The sequence below is a fragment of the Coturnix japonica genome, chromosome 2 (genome assembly GCF_054131305.1).
Source record: "Coturnix japonica strain WE chromosome 2, WE-NBRP24, whole genome shotgun sequence".
Lineage (NCBI taxonomy): Eukaryota > Metazoa > Chordata > Aves > Galliformes > Phasianidae > Coturnix > Coturnix japonica.
Genome location: NC_140664.1, coordinates 43,692,751 through 43,713,617, shown reverse-complemented (window position 1 = coordinate 43,713,617; position 20,867 = coordinate 43,692,751). Strand labels below are relative to the sequence as shown.

Sequence of the window (20,867 nt, the reverse complement as noted above, 5' to 3'; positions counted from 1 at the left end):
TTTTTGGTTTCATTTCCTTTGACAGCAAAGGCAAAATTATTTTACTGCCATTTCACATGACTAACACTCAGAAACACAAAGCAATGTAATAATCATTTGGGATAAGGGGCTAATATGGAAAAGAAAACATACATTCAGCAGATAAATGTGATGCGTAGATTATGCACACAGAGAATAAGGGAAAAAAAATGAAAATACTGATAATAATGTTTTTAGATAATGCTCTCCCAAATTAAATTGCTTCGATCCAGTGTCTCTCATGAATCATTGTATCGGAAACTGCCATAACTAAAACAAGATTCCTTTTCTCTCTTCAGAGTGAGTTAAAATGGTGACTTAGCCTTATATTCCTGAGTTTTATCCTCAGTATTTGTCAAAGAGAAATACAGCATGAAAAGCATGAAAAGCATGAAAATTCATTCTTCTTATTTAAATTCTGCCTTGAACAAATTCAAGATCGAATACTGAAAATGCATCCAGTGGAGGTAGTGTTTCTGATCTATTTTACTTGAAATAAAATATTTGCCTTAAATTAACATAATAATGGTTAGAAATTGAAATGATGATAGTTATCTCATTGTATGTTCTAAACCAGACTCGGAAGGATTTTTTTTTTTTTCTTTAAGTTATCCTGAACTACATGTCTTGCATGTACTCTGCAGAGTGTACGTATTGAGCTTACTGGAACTTGTCCTTCATCCAGCCATTTCCAGTGCTGCCTAGTTTCAGAAATTCACCATCAGTGACATTTCATGGAATCAACACAATCCAGACAAGTAAAACAAATTGTTATAAATGCAGCATAGAATATCTTTCAAGAAGTAATTCACCTGAGGATTTTTATCTTAATAAATTATAAAGACATTGAAACACTTATAGATATTCTTGGTTGAGCTGTCTAATCTTATTCCCGGGAAGGGAATTTGTGGCTTTAAAAAAATAAAAAATGTAGAAAGAATTCAGTACTTCCCCTTGGGTTCAAATCAGAAAACACATTATTGAAATGGTACATATTCAACAAACATTGAAAATGTTTCAAAAAAATGTACACTGCCTTGCCTTAGTTTGCATTTACACACCTGGAGATGAGCTTGCAGTTCACTGGCTTGATTCTCAGTAAAGGGAAGATGCTAGAAATTGTCTTCTGGTCCTGAAGAGGTTTGAAGTGGGCTCCGTGTTTCTTTCTCCATGATGGTCAGTTTGGAAGCTTCCCGTATTACCTCAGAGGCTATTCATCACTACTTTCACCTCTGGCTTTTGCTAAGAATTGGAAAACTCAGTTAAATAAAACTCTCATATAGAATAAATCTTTGTTTATTTTAGGGATAAGCAATGAGGCAGCCACGCAGCACCCAAAACTTGGATGCTGCACTGACAGACAAACATTCACTTCACTTTGATGACACTGTACATATGTTAATTAAAAAGGGAATATAAGTGATGGTAGAAAATCTTCTGCTATTGACTGTAGAAACATATTGAATGACATGTTTTTCATTTGCAGCAAAATTAGTCTGTCAGTTTACAGCTGTCATTCTTCTCAAACAGATTTCATGAAAGGACTGAAAACTGTTTCAGCACACCTCACATCAGCATGGAAGGCAGAGTCAGAGATTGATCCCACACAGTGAAAATAATCAAAGAGATAGAAAAGTCGCTGTAATTTAAAATCGTGGAATGAGAAACTTCCCAGCTGCTCTTCTGGTAAAGGCAACTTGTTGACCTGGTAAGATGAAATGCTGGAAGGAAGATATATTAGTTTTTTTTCATCATGTGACAACCAACATAGTGCACTGACCAACCTCACTGGTGCTCTACAGTCCTCTTGATTTTCTGATATATGTTAGGCTGTATGCAAAATGCTCTGTATTGAGTATTTGTCTATTAGTGGAAATGAATGCAGCTTGGCAATTGAGAAAATTCTTTTATGCACCAGACCATTTGTGTGAACACTAAGCAGTTGTATTCTCTAAACAGATCACTTCTAAAGATTTTTTTTTTTGTTGTTGTTACTTTTTTGTTTTTCTTTTTTCAGCTAAACAATTTGGAAGAATACCCAATGGTTAAAAATAATCCCAAAGATTCTGTTATGTCCCATATGCCCAGTATGCATGTTGTGAAGATAGTCAGAAGTTATAGTTGACAAGGTTGGGAGCTGGACAGAAATAGACCTAACTTGTAGCTAGCCCACCTCAGGCAGTGCAGATTGTTTAAGGCAGACCTAAAGCAGGTAGTTCTAATGGGAGTGCAGTTCACCTGACATGGTTTATATTCAGTTACAACATCTCAAAGAAACTGTGATATCTCTAAAAATACTACTTAATTCCAAATAATGTAATTGGGAAAGGGATGAAACAACCATTTAGGCAGCTTATCTCCCCCAGTCAAGTGCCCTCTCTTTTGATTGAGCATGGTTTAGCTAGGCTGCTGCTGCCTCGTATCTGTAGACATGGGGATGAGGCTGCAGGCACTGTGCCCTGTGAATGTCAGGAAATCTAAGAAATTTCAGAACTGGCCTCTTACTTCTCACTGTGTAGTACAGAACACTTTGAACTATGGTACTTCAAAACAGAAATCCTATTTTATGGTGTTGGCCCACAACATCAGAGGTAGACAGTGTTATGGCAGTAGAGGTTGAACCTTCCCACCAATATCCCATTAGATGTTGTTGCCTTGTGACAGATGACAGCAGGTAGGCAGACTGATAGAATGGCATCTGACATGGAAGTACATATGGAGAAAAGATATGCCACTGAGATCTTCATTCAGAAAAAAATTACTGACATTCACTGATGCTTGCTGAACGTTTCTGGAGACCGAACAGTGGGTTTGAGCACAGTGATGGTGTGTTGCAGCAGTGGTGACAGTGATGTGAAAGACAAGTCACACTCATAGAATCATAGAATCATTACAGCTGGAAAGACACCTGAGATCATCTAGTCCAACCATCAACCCATCATCTGATCACAGTTTATGTTTAAAAGAGCAATTCCACACCCTGCTTTTTTTTTTTTTTTTTTTTTTTGTTATATATTTTTTTAAAGGAATTGTAGAAGTTTTGCTCTTATCCTGCTTTTCTTCACTCACATGGTAGAAAGAGAAGTGCAATAATTTGTTGTGTGCAAGGATCCTTGCCAGCAAAAGCACAAAGGTCTTCAGAGAAACTTCTGCTGGGTTTACAAAGCAGTGAATAAGAGGGAAAAATGCCATTCATAATTTATATTTTGCTATTGGCACCAGATGGGACAAGAGAAATGAGATGACTGTGTTGTATTTAAAATTAGCATTTATCTGAAATAAGGTGCTCATTTCCATTAGTGAATGTGCTTACATTTAAACCAAATTTATAACTTACTGTTGTCAATCAGTACTTATCTATTATACAAGATATTCTAACACATTTCTTACTAACCTTTGTATGTTCTTAATCACAACATTCAATTAACAAATTCTGTTACAGTCAAGACTCATCCTTTTGAATGATTTGTTATTGACATTTCTTAGTAATATGTTTATGGGAGCCAGAAATACCACATCTATCACAGTGATATATTGAACCTTTCAGGGGAAGCAAATAAGTTTTTATTCTCTGTATGAATAGTTCTTAATGGTCTCTTCACATAAAACTGTGGGCTTGTGGCAAGCCTTTTTTGATGTCATGGTACCCTGTTGCCTTTGTGGAAGGCAGTAAAGAGATCTGTTAATCTTGGTAACTGGGTAACACCAGATTCGAGGCCACTTTGCAAAGCAAAAGCTAACATGTAAAGTCTAATGATATATAAGACTGTCTTTTAAGAGCTCAAAGACTGGCTACAGTCATAAAGTGGCATTTGCTTTCACCTAGGCCCCTGAAGCTTGGCAGTGCTTTATGACTCCAAGGGATTTAGCTTTGACAGTCAAAGTTGTCAGCCTTCCCGGCTCCACCAATCTGCTGTATATCCTGGTAACATGAGCAACCTCACCTCCAGAATTTATTTATTTCAGAATTATTTACTGAATAAATATATGCAATCTGAAAGCGAAGGGAAAACCCAAGAAATAGTGAGAACATTCAGTTTAAAGTTCCCCTTTAGACCATATCAGCAGATTGCTGAGAAGAATTACTTAGCAGCAAATACAGCAAGACACACAGTGAAAATCCCTGAAGCACTTGTTTTTGTTTCATAGTGTCAGTTTTTCTCTTTTATTCTTCCCTTTGCTGTGATCAACAGAGGGCAGTTGGGCTCCTTTCTATTTTCAGTTTCAATTAAAATTTCAAAAACTATTCTTGATTGAACTTCTGAACACACTGAAATGTGAAAGCAACCCTGCTGTCAATAAAATGGTCTGGAACGCAGCTCCTGGCCATGAAAATTTCAAAGAGATGATGCTGGTTTTGTGAACAACTCCACCTTCGCTCTGTGCTCCAGCTTACTTGTTAAGATCTCTGCAGAGACCGTGCCTTTTAACTTTATTTTTTTGTCCCTAGATAAAATCCAAACAGAGTGCTTTCATTTAACGTTACTGATAGAAAAAAGAAATAGTCTGTGATTTAGGTGAATGCTATTGAACATTGAAAAGAAAATCCCAAACAAAAAAATAACCAACAACAACAAATAGAAAGAAAATAATCTTGGAACAGTGAGCTCCAAAGAGATAAAGCTCATTACAACCATGATCAGTATGGCTAGAAGGTACTGTTCAGGAAGGATGGTGCATTTTGAGTATGCTTTGCAGCAGACGATGAAAATTCAAACACCTTCTTGACAGCAACACTTTGTACTAAGGATATGAAGACAAAGTCTTTGGGAACTCAGGAACTCACCTTTTCTCCCAGACTTAACAGATATTTTATACAGGGAAGATTTCAAGATTCTAATTTGGTGTTTCTGGGGAAATTAATTTTCCTTTAGCACATTGAATTAGTTCACTTTTCCTCTGTTCCTTATTAAAACAGCATATGAGCACACACGTTACACTGCTTGTGAATGCAAAGATTTGTATTTTGCAATATTGTCATAATATTGTTTCTGTGAATCAGTCCATTTATAAAATTCTATGGATATGAAAAAGAAATGAAAGAACAAGCATATAGGGCTATGACATCACCTAGTAAGTGTTAATCACAGCCTAAAAGGACTGCCACGTTATGGTGCTGAGAAGAAAAATCACTGCATCAAGTGAATCTTGAAAATCTTAGAGGAGTTCCACTACACACCAGCACTTCTCATCTTGATATATCTGTTTACAGGAGAGGAAACTGTTCAGATTTTCTCATCTTGGGGACTCACTGTGTGTAAGAAATTCTAAAACAAAGTTTAGAAAGCTGAGATTCAAAATAGATGGAACAGGCCATTAAGATATCATAGTGAAATGGATAAAAACATGTTAAAAAGTAGAAACACAGTTGCAAGGTAGGGAATTAATAAAATTAATAAAAGGCACTCATCTCGCTTCGGTGATTAAGACAGATTTCTGAAATGTCTGGTGCTTAAAAGACCAATTTGGATAAAAGTATGGTTACAGCACATCCAAAGGGTGCTGTTAAATTTTTTATGTAATATTGTCAGAGTCCCAGAATGTTATTGGGTAGCAACAGTGAGGCTGCTATTGCATTGTATGAAGTAAAATTACGAAGAGCTCTGCTTAAAAGATTTACTAGTAGTGGCCAAAATCTGTTGGCAGAGGTTCCCCATACTGAGTAGAAACATGTATTTTACCAGATTATTTTTTCTACTGAATGATACTTGTTTTTATTTGTTTATCACATCCCTGATGCGGCCTTCTCTTTACATAGCCTAACAACACATTGTATGTAATGTTAGATATGTTTCTGAGCTTGCATTTGCATCATGTGAATGGTAGAGACAGTTAAACATAATCTTCTGGACAACATGGTTGTGCTTATACTGCAAAGACATGGAAGAATCTGCAACCAGATGGAAAACAGAGGAAATAGAAGTCTTACCAAAAACATAGCAGAAGCTCAGGCAATCCTGGAATAAAATATGAATGAGGTGTTGAACTTTTAGCTTGATAGCTGTAAAGCTTACGAAGAGTCTCTGAAAAAATTCTACTGGCTGTAGAAAACTGAGTAATCCATAAATTGATGGCTTTGAAATGTTTTCAAAGGACCCCAGAGTGAAAGTCTTCCTACAACTGAGAAATGCCATGAGTGTTTCTACAAATGGGGGTACCCAAGGCTCGTTATTCTTTCTTTATTTTTTTTTTCCCTGAGTGATACAGCAGCTTCAGAGAACTTGAAGGCCACTCGAGCATGTGTTGCTGGGAAACAACACATCAGTACTCATTGCCAGCTGACTGTCAGGGACAGATCTAGAGAGAAAGGAGTCAAACTTGAAGTGTCAGCAGTAAAGTACAAAAGTTCTTCACCCTGTCAAATCTATAGGCTGTTCATGTAAATGCAATTGCTGTAGCAATAATCTTCTTGTGAATTTCTGTTATGTTAGGTGCTCCATATAAATCAACAAAGGAAGCAACAAAACCATGCTTTTATAGGGTGCATTTACCTGTAGAACTCAAAATGAGAACATTTATAATCATTCTACAAAGTAGAAGAAAATGATGCTCTAGAGCTAGTAAATTGATTGAAGGATTGAGGTGCATAGTACATGAACATTAAGTTTCAAACTTAATATCTTCCATTTAGTAAACTAATAATCCATTCGCAGACAAATTAGCTGCTTTGTTAAAATACTTTATTGTGAGGAGGTTCTCCTTATGGCATCTTACTTAAACTGAGGTCCCCTGAGTTACCTTATTCAGGTTATCTCTCTCATGAACTTTAGAGTGAAAACTGTTCTTTTATTGCCATATTGTATTACACTGCTTGTTTCATAAAATTTGATTTCCCCACTTCTACTTCCCTAAAGGCCTCATTCTGTATCTTCAGATGAAGCACCATTATGCTCAGAGATCTATTTCCTCTAAGCTTATGTAAGGAAAAAATTCTGTTTCCTTGTGATTTCTTCCAAGTATTTGAGTCACTAATTAAAAAAAAAAAAAAAAAAAAGACTTTAAAAAACACATGTTCAGCCCATTACAGAAACTCTACAGAAAGCTTGAGAGGGAGATCCACCTCATGTTCTGCACAGGCTATGAATTAGCTCAGTCCCATGCACACTTTTCTCTGTTGGGTACAGGGCTGGCAAAGGCTACCTGCAGCTTAACCATTGTAACTGCCATATCCATGGCATAGAGACATCATCTGGAAAGGATATAAACATTCAATCAGCTTCTCTTTACACAACTCAAGTTAAAAATATTTCAAAAGGGGTCTATGCTATGTGCCTATGTTTTCCTGGATACACTGAATCTCTCCTAGCCAGAAGGATTGCTTTTACATTTCTGTGTGTGTTGAGAGTTCAAAAAGAATGTGTAGGAGCAAGAAAGAAAAGAATTTTTCTCTGCATAAAGAGCTGCCTGGATTCCCAGTTACCAGATACTGCAAAGAAATTCAGAGAAAAAGTCCTTCAAAGCAAAGATGCAGAAATGCTTCAGTGAAGTTTCAAATCTACACGTCTAAATTGCACTCTCTCCATTAAACCAGGATATCCTGAGATACCCTTATTCAATAAGCCTTTTCAAAAATGGAGATTAATGAAAAAAATTGCCAATCTTAAACCAGAAATATAAATGAACTGTAAAAGAAGTAATATCCAAAGAACCAAAAGTGGTAGAATGTTACAGTGCTTATCAAAGCTCTGCCTTTGTTGTTGCAAAGGTGTAATGAGTCACATTCATTTTCTGTATCGAAACTGAATGTGAAGACACTGAATGGACACTTCTGCCCCTAAATGGCTGAACTACAGAGCTGACACATTTCAAAGCTGAACAAAATGCACCTTAACAGAAAACAGTAAATTCAAAAGCCTGCTGTGTTTCCTCCTACTTGCTCCTTATGATAACAAAGGCTCCCACAGTAGCTGTTGCAACTATTATGTTTTATACTAATTAATAATTTAAATACACATTAGTATATGTTAATAAACATGTTAATTGAGCTGGTTTCAGACCTGCAGTTCCACATCTGGTTCAGATTTCAATATAGTTCATAATTAGAGTGCATATCTCTTGCACTGAGTGCTTTGGTCACATATGTTTTGTTTTTTTTTTTCCTTAATGAGCTGTCACCAAGCTGTCAAATAGTGATACAAATTAGAGGGGGTAGACATTGAAGACATTGAAGGGTTAGCATATAGAGCTAGAATCAGCACTGCAAAATGGACTCCTCACAGTTCACATGCATGTGAATGTATCTTCCTTGAAGAGTGATTCTGCTGCATTCACCCATGTCAGTCCTCCAAGTATGATCTATACACATGAGTAGGTGTTTGGCCTACTATGAATTTGAAAATCCCTTAGTTTTCTGCATTCATCTTCTATTTCTGGAACACTTCAATATTTGTTCACATTTAAGGGTCTTGGCTTAAAAATTGTTCTTCACAACAGATAAACTAATGTAAGCAACAAAATAGTATTTAACAGCAGAAGATTGGGCCTAGAGTCAAAAAAGACACTAAGTTTTCCTGAGCAGACTTCAAACTCCAAATCCAGGTGTCCAGTCTCCACTGTGCATCTCAAGCTCTTATTAGAGACCCAATAGTCATAACTTGATCAAAAGACAGAAATCAAACAGTGCAACTTAGCCTTGGGTCCTCATGGGCTACTGACTTAGTACAGACAAATATCCATTTCTTTGAACACTAAAGATATTGGCAGCTGTCACTTGCCTTTCCCATAGGGCCGCAACAGTTCAGAGTTTAACAAATTCAATGTTTTCAGTGTTTACATGTCTTAGCCCTCTCCCAGCAGACTACAAACATATTCTTGCTTTGCACTTAAGTTTTGGAGTGAACAGCTTCCTGCTTCTGACATTGAGAGAATAGAAATACATCTTCCCATCTATTCTTTCTGACTCAGGCACCCAGTCCGAACCCTCTTTCTTGTGGGGCTGAGAGGGAAATGAAAACTTTATTTTGGTTCATTAAATCATTTTTGGGGCAAAGCTCACTCGCAGTATGAAGCAGTCAGGTATTACTGAAAGTTCTGTTCCAAATTGTTTCGATAAATACTCTCTTGGGGTTTACATAAACTCATAACCCTGAGCAACTGCCCTCTTTTTCACTACCATGTAGATATCTACCATGTAGATGTACGTTTATATTTGTTTCTACTTTCGGAAGCTACGATCCCTTAAGAATCAACTCTGTTACCACATTCCATTTAGGTTTCTAATGAGCAGCTCTGACCTTTATCAAACCCCCCTCCTGCCCCCCAGACTTCACATTAATAAAGGAGCTGATGTGAATTTGAAAAAGGATCCAATTCCCCAAAGGCTGTTAAATAGCATGTTCTAGCAGTCATAGACTGGTTTCCACAGGCTAATTAATTCACAGATGAGAAATGTGTCTGCAGTTCATTTTTACGGGTTGGGATAAAAAAAAAGTACTACAACCTTCAAGGTAGTCAGTTTTGTGGAAGGATTCGTGGCAGAGAAAACTTTGTTCTAACTAACAATATCCTCAGTATGTGATCAGGCATTTTAATCAGTGTCTGATTTCAAATTACTTTGTCACGCTCTATCAGTGACACATTACAAATATGCGGGACTGATCTACTGGTCTGAAACAGCGCCGGTCCTCTGCGATTAGCAGAATATCTAATAACAACAAACAAGAATGATATGGTTAATGGCTGTTCAGGCAGAAATTTTGTTTGAATAGTTTGAAGAACAATACTTTCTAGTACCTGCAGTAGATTCATGTAGATGTATTTTGCTAATATGGCAGTAAATGCAAGATGTGAGATTCCGTTTTCAGACTTCTGTTGCTAACAGTTGACCTCTTGGTGAAACAAACGTGGTCACCAGATGCTGAAGTTTGTGCTTTATTCACCAGTGGGAGAATAATAAGTGCATTATGCAGTCTGTGTCCACTGAGAATTTGAAAGCAGCTCTCTTCTTACACACTGCAGTGACAACAACACATTAATGCAGGTTACATTTATGACACATTTTACATCACTTTGTATTACATACATATTCTGAAGAGCTGTTTTACTCAATCTTGATGCAGTCTACGTTATTCTTAATTTAGAAACTCCTTGCTTACACTTATTTTTAACCTCATCTTGGCACAATAGAAATTGATGAAGTAATGGAACATATTATTTCTTATATAAGATAATCATTTCCTGTTGATATAAACTCATTGCATTCTGTAAGTCCAAAAAGGATATCCCACAAGCCTTCTGAAAGACTGGAGAGCAATGTGAAGGAAATGAATTCCAAATAATGCAATATATTTTTATTTTTATTCAGAAAAACCCACCAAATTGAACAAGATCTGAGACACTGAGTCTGCCACTCTGACTTTCAACATCATATAGGGCTTTCAAACACACTTTGAAATAAAGAACTTTAGAAGAGAGTGAGGAGAAATGAAGGAATAAATGGCATCAAAAGATTAACAAAAATGTATTGTAATTCTAAATTAAACCAAACTCTTTCTTTTAGTAAAAAAGTTACCTTCTAGACATATAGCACATAATATATTTTATTTACCTGAACTTCAGTAAAAGAGCTGATGTTGTGTGAAAAATTGTTAGTGAAGACATGTTGTGTAAGAAGGGAAGAGACAAAAAATAGCACGGAGATAGGACATAACAGAGATTTAGAAGCAGCTCTTATATCCATTAATGCGCTTTACACAAAATGGAGAATGTGCTAATACAGCTTGTGAGAAGAAGGGCAGTGTCATCATCATTCGTTAGGGGATCTGACAGGCATAATCTGGAATACTGCTCAAGTCTTTGGTTACCACCATTCAAAAATGGGGAATTTGTGGTGCAAGAGGAGCAGACAAGGAATAATAATGTTTGGGGGAACAGCGAGTGCATTTTATTAGAGATTAGAAAAACTGGATTTCATTCCAGCAAAACAAAAACTGAGTGAGAATGTGATTGCTTTCTGTAAATTCATGGGAAGGGCAAACACTAGGGAAGAGCTGCTTAAGCTAAAAGGCAATGTTGGCACAAGTACAAATGGGTATGAGCTGGCCATGAATAAATTTAAGATGGAAATTAAAAAAAGAGTTCATAGCCGTGAGAACAATGAAGTCCTGGAACAACCTCTCAATCTGGCTAGCAGAAACACTAACTTGTTTTAAGATGGCATTTGACACATTTATGAAAAGGAGTGTGTAATATGGAGAAAGAACCTCAGTGTTCCAAGAAATCCTTTATGTCCCACATTTCTGTGTCCCTAGGGGCATGCAATTGGAAAATGAGAGCTGTTTTTCTCCCAGCACATACCCTGGCCTCTAAAATACTGGTTTAAATAACAGCAGATTGAAATTCTCTGACCTGCATGGAGCTTGGCCTACCTAATACACACATCCTCAGAGGTGGCAAGACAAAATCACTAGTTTCAGATCTTCAAGGATGTCTTACTGATAGACCTCTCCCATTGCACCCAGAAGAGGAGTAGACCTTTGCTGTATCATCTATTGCTTTTTTCTTTCATTGCTAAAGATGCTATACTGAATAGTGGGGCTACTCTGGGCTCAGTGATGGAAGTTATGACAGATCTTCAGCAGCTTTTTCTCTTTCAACTTTTCCTCCATCTAGGGACTGCTGAAAAGGTTGTGCTAGAAGCCAGAAACAGGACAAAATAATGGGATAGCAAGTGCTACCTCCTCACCCTACTCCCAGTGCATCTTGAGGGCAGAGGGGTTATTCTGAGACTGCGCCACCTTGACTAGCCCAACTAGTCATTAATTAACTAGTTGCCAGTTAACTGGGGATGAATCAAATCTATATTAGTATTTCTAGTAGCATTAGTATTCAGAATAACTTTTACTTTTGGAAACGGTTACTTTCAAAACAAAGGAATGTACAATAGCTTCTGATCTGTAAATTTAACAATGAATGTACTAAATTAAGCTATTAAGTCAGGAAGAAATGAATGGAATTGCAAAGTAATGTTTTCTGGAAAAGTCTCCTCTGGTTGTTGCTGTTGTTGACAAATCATTACAACACGTTGCAAGGAAACATGATCTGTTTAAAGTGTTAGTGCAGTTGCACATGTTATTTTAAATATATGAGGAATATGTCTGTATGCAAAAATGATTTTACACTGTAGATTTGGAAAATGGAAGAAGCAGCCCTTGCAGTCACCTCACTCTTCGCTAACAGTTTGTGTACCTATGCTGCATGGAAAGCAATACAACATTTTAATTAAATTTCTTAAGGTCAGTGAAATGCCATTGTTTTGACAATCAGCTGTGATCACATAAACCTCAGGGTCCAGATGGCTGGCAGTTTAATGGCAACACTGCATTGACAAATTCACCAATTAGATAGACATTAATATTACATCCTTTCAGATTCTGAGCACAGCCTGACCTCGCCAAAGTGGGCTGGTGTCTTGCTTAATCCCCTGTGCATGCTCGCAGAATGTTATCATGCTGTTGTAGTGGGTTCATCCATCAAAACTGCCCCGGCTTCTCAGCATGCTGAACATTATTGAGTTTGTAAAAACAGATGTCATAACACGCTGCTGGCAGAATGGTTCTGTCTCAAGGGACAGCAGAGGAAACCACCCTGAACACACACACACAGGCGCACATGCTCTGGGAGCACTGGAGTATATACAAATCCTCCCCTTGTCACTCTGGGCCCAACAGGGAGAGGAACACCCCTGATTTATGTGTGCCCAGGGAATCACGGTACTTAGGAAGAATGCAGAACATTTCGGTGCAGAAAACCAGCTTCCTCACCTGTGGTAGTCTGTTCCTTACATGAAATTTGCACTTATTGTGCTAGAGGCTCCATAAATACCATGTGGAGAAGACAGAATTACAACACGCATTCAAAAGCACTGGTGTTATTGTGCACAGACCTATCACTCTGTATGAGAATGAGTTCCTGGGAACAGAATGCATTGTCCACCTAATCCACTCTGAGGCCAGCTGTGCCCCCAGAAAAGCCAGGATTCTGAGGTTTGAGGGAAAGAGATAACAAAACCTGTGATGCCTCCTTCCTTCCTTCCTTCCTTCCTTCCTTCCTTCCTTCCTTCCTTCCTTCCTTCCTTCCTTCCTTCCTTCCTTCCTTCCTTCCTTCCTTCCTTCCTTCCTTCCTTCCTTCCTTCCTTCCTTCCTTCCTTCCTTCCTTCCTTCCTTCCTTCCTTCCTTCCTTCCTTCCTTCCTTCCTTCCTTCCTTCCTTCCTTCCTTCCTTCCTTCCTTCCTTCCTTCCTTCCTTCCTTCCTTCCTTCCTTCCTTCCTTCCTTCCTTCCTTCCTTCCTTCCTTCCTTCCTTCCTTCCTTCCTTCCTTCCTTCCTTCCTTCCTTCCTTCCTTCCTTCCTTCCTTCCTTCCTTCCTTCCTTCCTTCCTTCCTTCCTTCCTTCCTTCCTTCCTTCCTTCCTTCCTTCCTTCCTTCCTTCCTTCCTTCCTTCCTTCCTTCCTTCCTTCCTTCCTCTTGTTTTTTGAGGAAGGGGTAGAAAAGTATGCTGTTTTAAATCATTTTCATTATTCTCTTCCCTTGCAAATTAACATTAGTAGTAATATACATTTACAGCAAAACTTACAGCTTTCTCCTGCACCAGAGAAACCTTAAACAAGAAACAGTGGTTATCCTAATGTAAATTTGTAAGAGGACAACTCTTATTCCTTTGCTTCTCCTGTAGAACACCTTCATGTTTCCCTGAAATAGACAGTCTGCTAGGCTTTGCAATCAAAATATATTGTAAGTGGGTGACAATTTTTAGCGAATGGGATTGCCCATTGTGGGTACATGAGATATTCTCCATATTTGCAATTAGAAGTTTTACAGAGTGTGTGCTTCCACCTCCTCCTCTGCACAGTGGTTATTTAAAATATTCCCTTTGAGAATGCTCTAGTCTGTCGTGTTTTCTGCAGTTAAAGTGAGGGATGCCACTGGATTTGGCAGTTTCTCTGAACTAAGTTTCTCTAGTTTCTCAAAACATGGTGTTAAGAGGCCCAATATTTGCATTTTTTAATAACTTTGAATTGTCAGGAAGATTCTCAGGAGTGCTAGGCTTAATGATCACCAAAATGCTCATTTTATTAAATGACCAGGGCATCAGTAGGAATAACAATCCATTGATACTTCAAGCCCAGCAATCTAACATCTCTCATTTGTAATGAAAATGTGCATCCCATGGATATACATTCCATCAGAATAAAAATTCTCCAGACAACATTTAGACATCAGATATATTTTCAGCTTTTCCTGCTCTCTATATTCAGCCTGGACTGTTCTGAATTTTTTTCTGTCTGCTGTGGTCCAAATTATTTCCTGTTAGATTGGTTGGTGTCAATGGCAGTGGGAAGAAAGACATTTTTTTATTGAAAAAAATTGAAAGACATTTTCAGAAAAGTCTTTCAGAAATATCCTTGATGATATTTTGAAGCACTGATTCTGTATCCTACTGTTATCCCAACAGCAAACACCGATATTAAATGCCATGTTTTAAGCAGTGGAATTTTCCTTACAGAAAAGTACAACTTCAGTAAACTAGATGCAAAATTAAATGTGGAAGTAAATGGGAATTTAGTCTAGTCGTTATACATGTTTGGTAATGTATGTATCCATACTTACTGATTTTAGGAAAAGAAGAGTCAGCTAATGAACAAAATTCTTCCACTGATGAATTTGTGGTCATGTTGTCTGCAGTAGCAAAAGGCCACTTTCATGCTAGTCTCAGATATGTCTGGAAATTGTGAAAATCCTGTAGTTATTTCTCTGATAATATGTAGTAGTTGTATGATGTTCCCTTAGCTTCTTGTGATTTAAACGAGCTCTCAGAGCCAATAAGGAGCAAATGATCTGAGTGCACAACCTGAGAACAACCTCAGTTTGCAGAAAGTATTCAGCAATGACTTTCACAAAGCACTGACTCAGAGCTGGATTCCCAAAATTAAGTGCTTAATTCCCTTCAAATTTGGAATTTATGTGATGTATTTTTAGAAACGCTTCAGTAGTCAAGATAATGGTTTGTGTTTTTTGTTTTTTTGTTTTGTTTTGTTTTGTTTTTCTTATGTCCTACAAGAATACTGATACACTTAAACTTATTTGATGGTATATCTTTGATTTTGAAAAGCCTAAATTGGAAAAATGTCTCCACAAAGAAAGGCTAAGGTCTTGCTTGTAACTGAACAAAAACAGTGGAAAGGCATCTGTCTATACTGCTTCAGAAAGGCGTTATTTAGTATGAGAGCATTGTTTAATGATAGATAGCAATAAATCCCAGAATAGTTATGTATTTCACTAAGAATTCAAAACCATAAAATTAGTCCTGTGAATTTTTTATGTGTATAGAATATTACAAGGGAATTATGAGCGATATATAACTATGTTATAGTAAAGCTTTTGAGTATTACATGATTTTATTATGTTTTATTTTATTTCTTGCACATAACAAGCTTAATTCTGAATGGGGTCATAAAGTATAACAAGGGAAAGATTTACAATAAAGGAGATGCAATTTTGATTTTTAAATTACTCACAAATTCAAGCTTCCAGTGAATTTCTAGCCAAAAAAGAATGCAAAAATCTCAGTTTATTCTACAAATATAAAGCACACAATTATCATTGTTTTTGCTAAACACACTGGTTTCATCTTTTGAGGAAAAAAAAACCACAAAAAACAAAAGGATGTTTGCTATCACTTAGCTGCTGCCATAGGCAAGAGCAAAATATCTGGGTATCTGGCTGAACTTCTTCAGTAATGGAGTCAGTGTTGAATTCAGATGTACTAGCAGTTTTCTACCTTGCCCTAATAGTTGGGTAGGAAAAAAACATTACTTTGTCCTTAGGTACATCCTGTTGACCTCCTAGGCAACGAAGCACGTTGCCATGTACAAACAGCATTTCCTGAGATCCCCTCTGAGTCAATGTAAATGAAATCAGTCAAAGTTGTGTCCAATCACAGCAGCTTGACAAATAGTGCTATGTTTCTCTTTTCAGGTTTGTAAGTCCAGCTTCAAAGGCCAGCTCCTTTAAACTATGGGCACAAACTGTAGCAATGCTATAATTAATAGACTTAAAAGGCTTAGTCCAAAGTCTCGAGGACTTCAGATGCAGTCTTGCCTTTCCTATTTGACTTAAAACAGCCATCAAGGAGGTAGATACCACTGTTGTTCTAATTTTTTGGATAAAGATTGCAAACTGCCAAGTCACGCATCCCAAAGTTATATCTTACCATATTAGAAATAACTTCTGGCCAATGTGTATTTTGATATGAGTGAGAGGCATAAAATCAGAAATGTATATTGGATAGCTCAGGATAGGGAATCTGACAAGACCCACCTCATTTCAAGTCTGACAGTTCTTCCTCCAACCACTTGTAACTACTGCTTTTCTGTAGGAAAGAGAAGGAGAGAAAAATGAAGCAAGTAGCACAGTCAGAACAAAAATGGAGATAATTATTCACTCACTGGGCAGTAAAATCATGAAATTATTGTCACAATGATTTTGTGGAGGCCAGGACTGTACGGCATCTGAAAGCTGTTAGACAAAGTAATGGAAGAAAAATACATGAGTGACTAAAAAATACACAAGTTCAAATCCCTGTTCACTAAAATACAGATTTGCAGAAAATGAAATAATACCTTGGGGAAAATGTCAGTATGTACTTGTCTTGGTTTTATAGTCTTCCTAGCATATGTGCTACTGATGCTGGGGAGCTATGGCATGACCCTGCATAGTGACTTTCATTTTCTTTAAAGGATTCTTACACATTTCAAGAAGGAAATATAGAGTTTGGGGGTACATACAAGAAACAGGACAAGAAGAAGTCAATTCACTTTGCTCTCACTCTGAGTAATTCTCCCATTTGAGATGTGTCACATCTCTAAACCTGTCCATGGAAGAGCTCTGACTGTGTCACTGAATCCAGCTTCACTTACTGCCTCTGGGTAGTAGTTTCAAATGTGAAGTGAGTTACAGACTAGGAAAAGATTTTTATCTGTTAAGGAAGCGTAACCTTGAGGCAGGCTTCCTGCAGAAGATGCTGAACCTTCTGCCCTGGGATTTTATAAACCAGGTCAGAAAAATTTCTTTCAGGGAAGAACTGAGCACATTTTGTACTGGAACAGAGTGACTGAGTGCTATCCTCCATTCACTGCTTGCTCCAGAGCCTGTTTCCTTTTAAATCCACACACATATATAATTTAAATTCCTGCACCCTCTCATTTTTTTGTTCTCAGCCCTATATCTTAGGACTTGCTAAGGAGGAATGAGGCTGAAGACGCTGGTGTAATTCACAGCCTTAATCTTGCCCATTTTATATTTAAACATTTTACAGGGGATACAGCTTTCTGTATATTGTTTTTACATTTCAGAACATTCTTGTCCCTGTGTTTGATACATAGGCACAAGAGAGAACACAATGAATTCACTTACATCCAGTTAGAACTCCTCGGAGTTTCAGAGATGAATTTTGCCAAGAGTGGGTAAAGAAATCACATTTCACTCTGCTCCATTCATCTTGCCACAAGTACTACCTGCTTTTGTGGGGTCCCTGACATTATGAGTACCCCACAGAAGGAGAAACCTCAGAAATAATACAAACCAGCACTTGGTACTTTCTCTGCCTGCTTTCAGCCAGAGAGGTTTGGTTCCCTTAAAGAAGAGCTGCAAATCCAAACACTTTTGTTATCAGAAGAGAAGTGTTTGCTGGAGTTTACAACTGAAGTCTTAAAGCAAACAGATGTTACATATCCGTGATCTGGGTGCTGTACCAACTCCTGCAAATGAGGGGCCATGCTCTGAGTTACACAACTAAGAGCAAACAAGCAAGTAAATAAATAAAGCCCTAGCACCTAACAGCCCCCATAAAGGTCAAGCTGTTCTTGGCTGTTCTCTCTTACTCTGCGAGGGGAGCCTATTGCTATTTCAAGGTGTAGTGATATTCTTCTTGGAAAACATCCTGTCTCCCTGGGAAACAGGTTCAGATGTAGTCCTTGGCACTGCTGATGCAAATATCTCACAGCTATCAAAGATACTCTCTGAAAATACATTTTTGTCTGCATATAAAGTTTTTTTCCCCTGGTAGGTCCTTTATGAACAGAAGTATGTGAAAGTATCATTTCCAAAAATTCATCCAGAATAAGTGTATCTCTTTTGTAATTATTTCTACAGACATCTTTAAATCTCTTCAATAGATAGTCCCCTTAAATATCCTTTCCCTTTCATTTTGTTCTGTCTCCCTTTTACAGGCAGCACTTTCTGCATATTTTATTAATATTACTTGAAGATGTTTTAAAAAAGTGTCATAAAGTAGTGAAAAGTAATCTTAAAGCAAAATACTGATAACATGTATCTTAGGTAGTCAACGCAGTGCACAGTTACTCTATGCAAAAAGGTACCTCGTTTGTTTTGTGGGTGAAGATTAGCACTGAACACTTATTTCATCTAGTTCACTCTCCAATACATGGCTCTAGAAGATCATTTTTTTCCCATATACCTAGCTTCATTTGACATGTTTTAAATCTTATCAGCCCCACTGATTTTGCAATTATACTTTATAAGGCTGTACTAAAATCAAAATCAGTCTGATTTTGAGAAACTTCATTTTCAGACTCAGTCAATTTGTATTTCTTACACAAATAGTTCCTTCCTATATCTGCTGTCCATTGTCCTGATACATTGGAGCGTGTAGCCATGTCTTTTAGTTTGCAAGCAATGTTTCTGTATTTGAAGAAAGATTTTTTTTTCCTGCATCCATGGCTATGTAATGTATATTCCTACAGGAGGATCTGGACAAGCTGGATAGCTGGGTGGAAGCCAGTTGGATGAAGTTCAACATGACCATGTGCCAGGTCCTGCACTTGGCCACAACAGCCCCAGGAATGTTACAGGCTTGGGGCAGAGTGACTGGAAGACTGCACAGAAGAAATGAACCTTAGAGTGTTGGTCAATGCTCAGCTGAACATGAGCCAGCAGTGTGCCCATGTGGCCAAAAAGGTCAATGTTATCCTGACTTGTTATCAGAAACAGTGTTGCCAGCAGGAATAGAGAAGTGACCATTCCTCTGAAGTCAGAATTGATGAGACTTCACCTTGATTACCATATTCAGTTCTGGGCCCCTCACTGTAAGAAAGACACTAAGGCTCCAGAGTGTGTTCAGAGGAGGGCAACAAAGCTGTGAGAGGTTTGGAGCACAAATCTTACGAGGAGCAGCTGAGGGAACCTGGCATTGTTTAGTCAGGAGAAGAGGAGGAAGTCTTTATCCATCTCTACACCTAACTGAAGGGGAGTCGTGGTGAGCTGGGGGTCAGCCTCTTCTCCCATGTAACTACCAGTAATACTAAAAGGAATGGCCTCAACTTGTGCCAGGGGTGATTCAGATGGACATAAAAAAAAAAAAATTTCTTCTCCAAAACAGTGTTCAGGTGATGGAATAGGCTGCTCAGGGAGGTGTTGGAGTCAGTCCCTGGAGGTGTTCAAGAAACATTTAGATGTTGTATGGAGAGATGTAGTTTAATGGGTGATAGGTGATAGCTGGACTGGTGATCTTGGAGTTCTTTTCCAACCTTAGTAATTCTATGATTCTCTGATTCTAGGTAAGTTTTCCATTTTGAATTGATATTTCCTGAGTAGAGGGTTGATTGCTGTTTGGAAAATCAGGAATTGGTCCTATCACATCTGGAATATTTACCTAAATGAAAAAAAATGTTAGTCTTGTGGTGAATATTATCTGCTATTTGAATATACATCTGTTACTTATGTCAAGTGATTCAGAATGATTCTTGTTATTATCTTGGAAGATTTTATTCCGTTAATGAAACAAAATCTGGCAGGAAGGGTGGATCAGATTACACTCAGATTACAGTACGTATGCTTTCTAATAGGTCTTTAAGATTGGCAGGAGTTGCTATGAGGGCCAAATACAGACAGAGTGGTTTTCTCTCCATTGTCTGAAAAGAAATGATTTGTCTGCCTTGTCTGCAGGTTACAATCAAATAAATCTTTGATTTATGGATTATAAGTGGCAGCTCATTTACTGTCTTCATTGGAGTGCTTCTGACTCAAATGTATGTGGAGGACCATGGCTTTACCAGCGAATTCAACTTATACACAGTTGTGCTGAGTTTGCAAAGATTGTTCTCTGATATGGACTGTTTTGCATAGTGATTGAAATTGCTGTGTATCCACAGACTCCCAGGTGTACTTTCCTTCAGGAAACAGATCAGAATGAAAGACACTGGAAGAGCAGCAAATGCTTACCTATTTCCAGCACAGTTACAGAAATTTTCTCAAAAGTGAGAAATGGGAATTGATCTGAGATCAGCACTTACACTAAAGAGTGAGACAGTCAAATACAGATCAAGTTCTACATTAGTTACGCAGTGTTCCTTTCTACAGAATTCATCAATATTGACCATTACACTAGTTGGTGAAAAAGGAGATTAATGGTAGGTTCACAATTTTCCCTCACGTAATTTTTTGTAACATAAAAGTTTCTAATCAAAGCTTGTCCCTTAAGATCTCTGTTTCTAGTGGAAACGGACAGCTTATAAGCAGTTTATGATGTAAGGGTCAAGTTAAATACGTAAAATAGGTAGAATATTCTGGTTTGCTGTAATGGTGCTGTTCTCCTTCCATTAACTAGCAAAGCAGCCCATATGACTCTCTTGAAAAGAGTATAATAATAAAATAAAAAAAGGAGTAATAGAGAAGAGTGATCATCCATCCAGACTACTATTCTTTCTCTTCTGAATATGGAGGACAAGAACAGGACAAACACACAACTGCTTCCTCTGTTAAGGAGATATAAATGTGTTGAAACATCAGTAAAACAGAATAAATTACAAAGCCTTCATTTGATTGAATATAAAATGCC

At 37.6% G+C, this 20,867-nt stretch overlaps 1 long non-coding RNA gene across 1 annotated transcript; it reads left to right on the top strand.

Annotated features, from left to right (window-relative positions):
* Window positions 1-564: 564 nt before the first annotated feature.
* Window positions 565-20,010, top strand: LOC146761792 (uncharacterized). Its single transcript, XR_014942611.1, has 2 exons — window positions 565-1,726; window positions 18,775-20,010. It is a non-coding gene; the product is annotated as an uncharacterized LOC146761792 (long non-coding RNA).
* The last annotated feature ends 857 nt before the right edge of the window (window positions 20,011-20,867 follow it).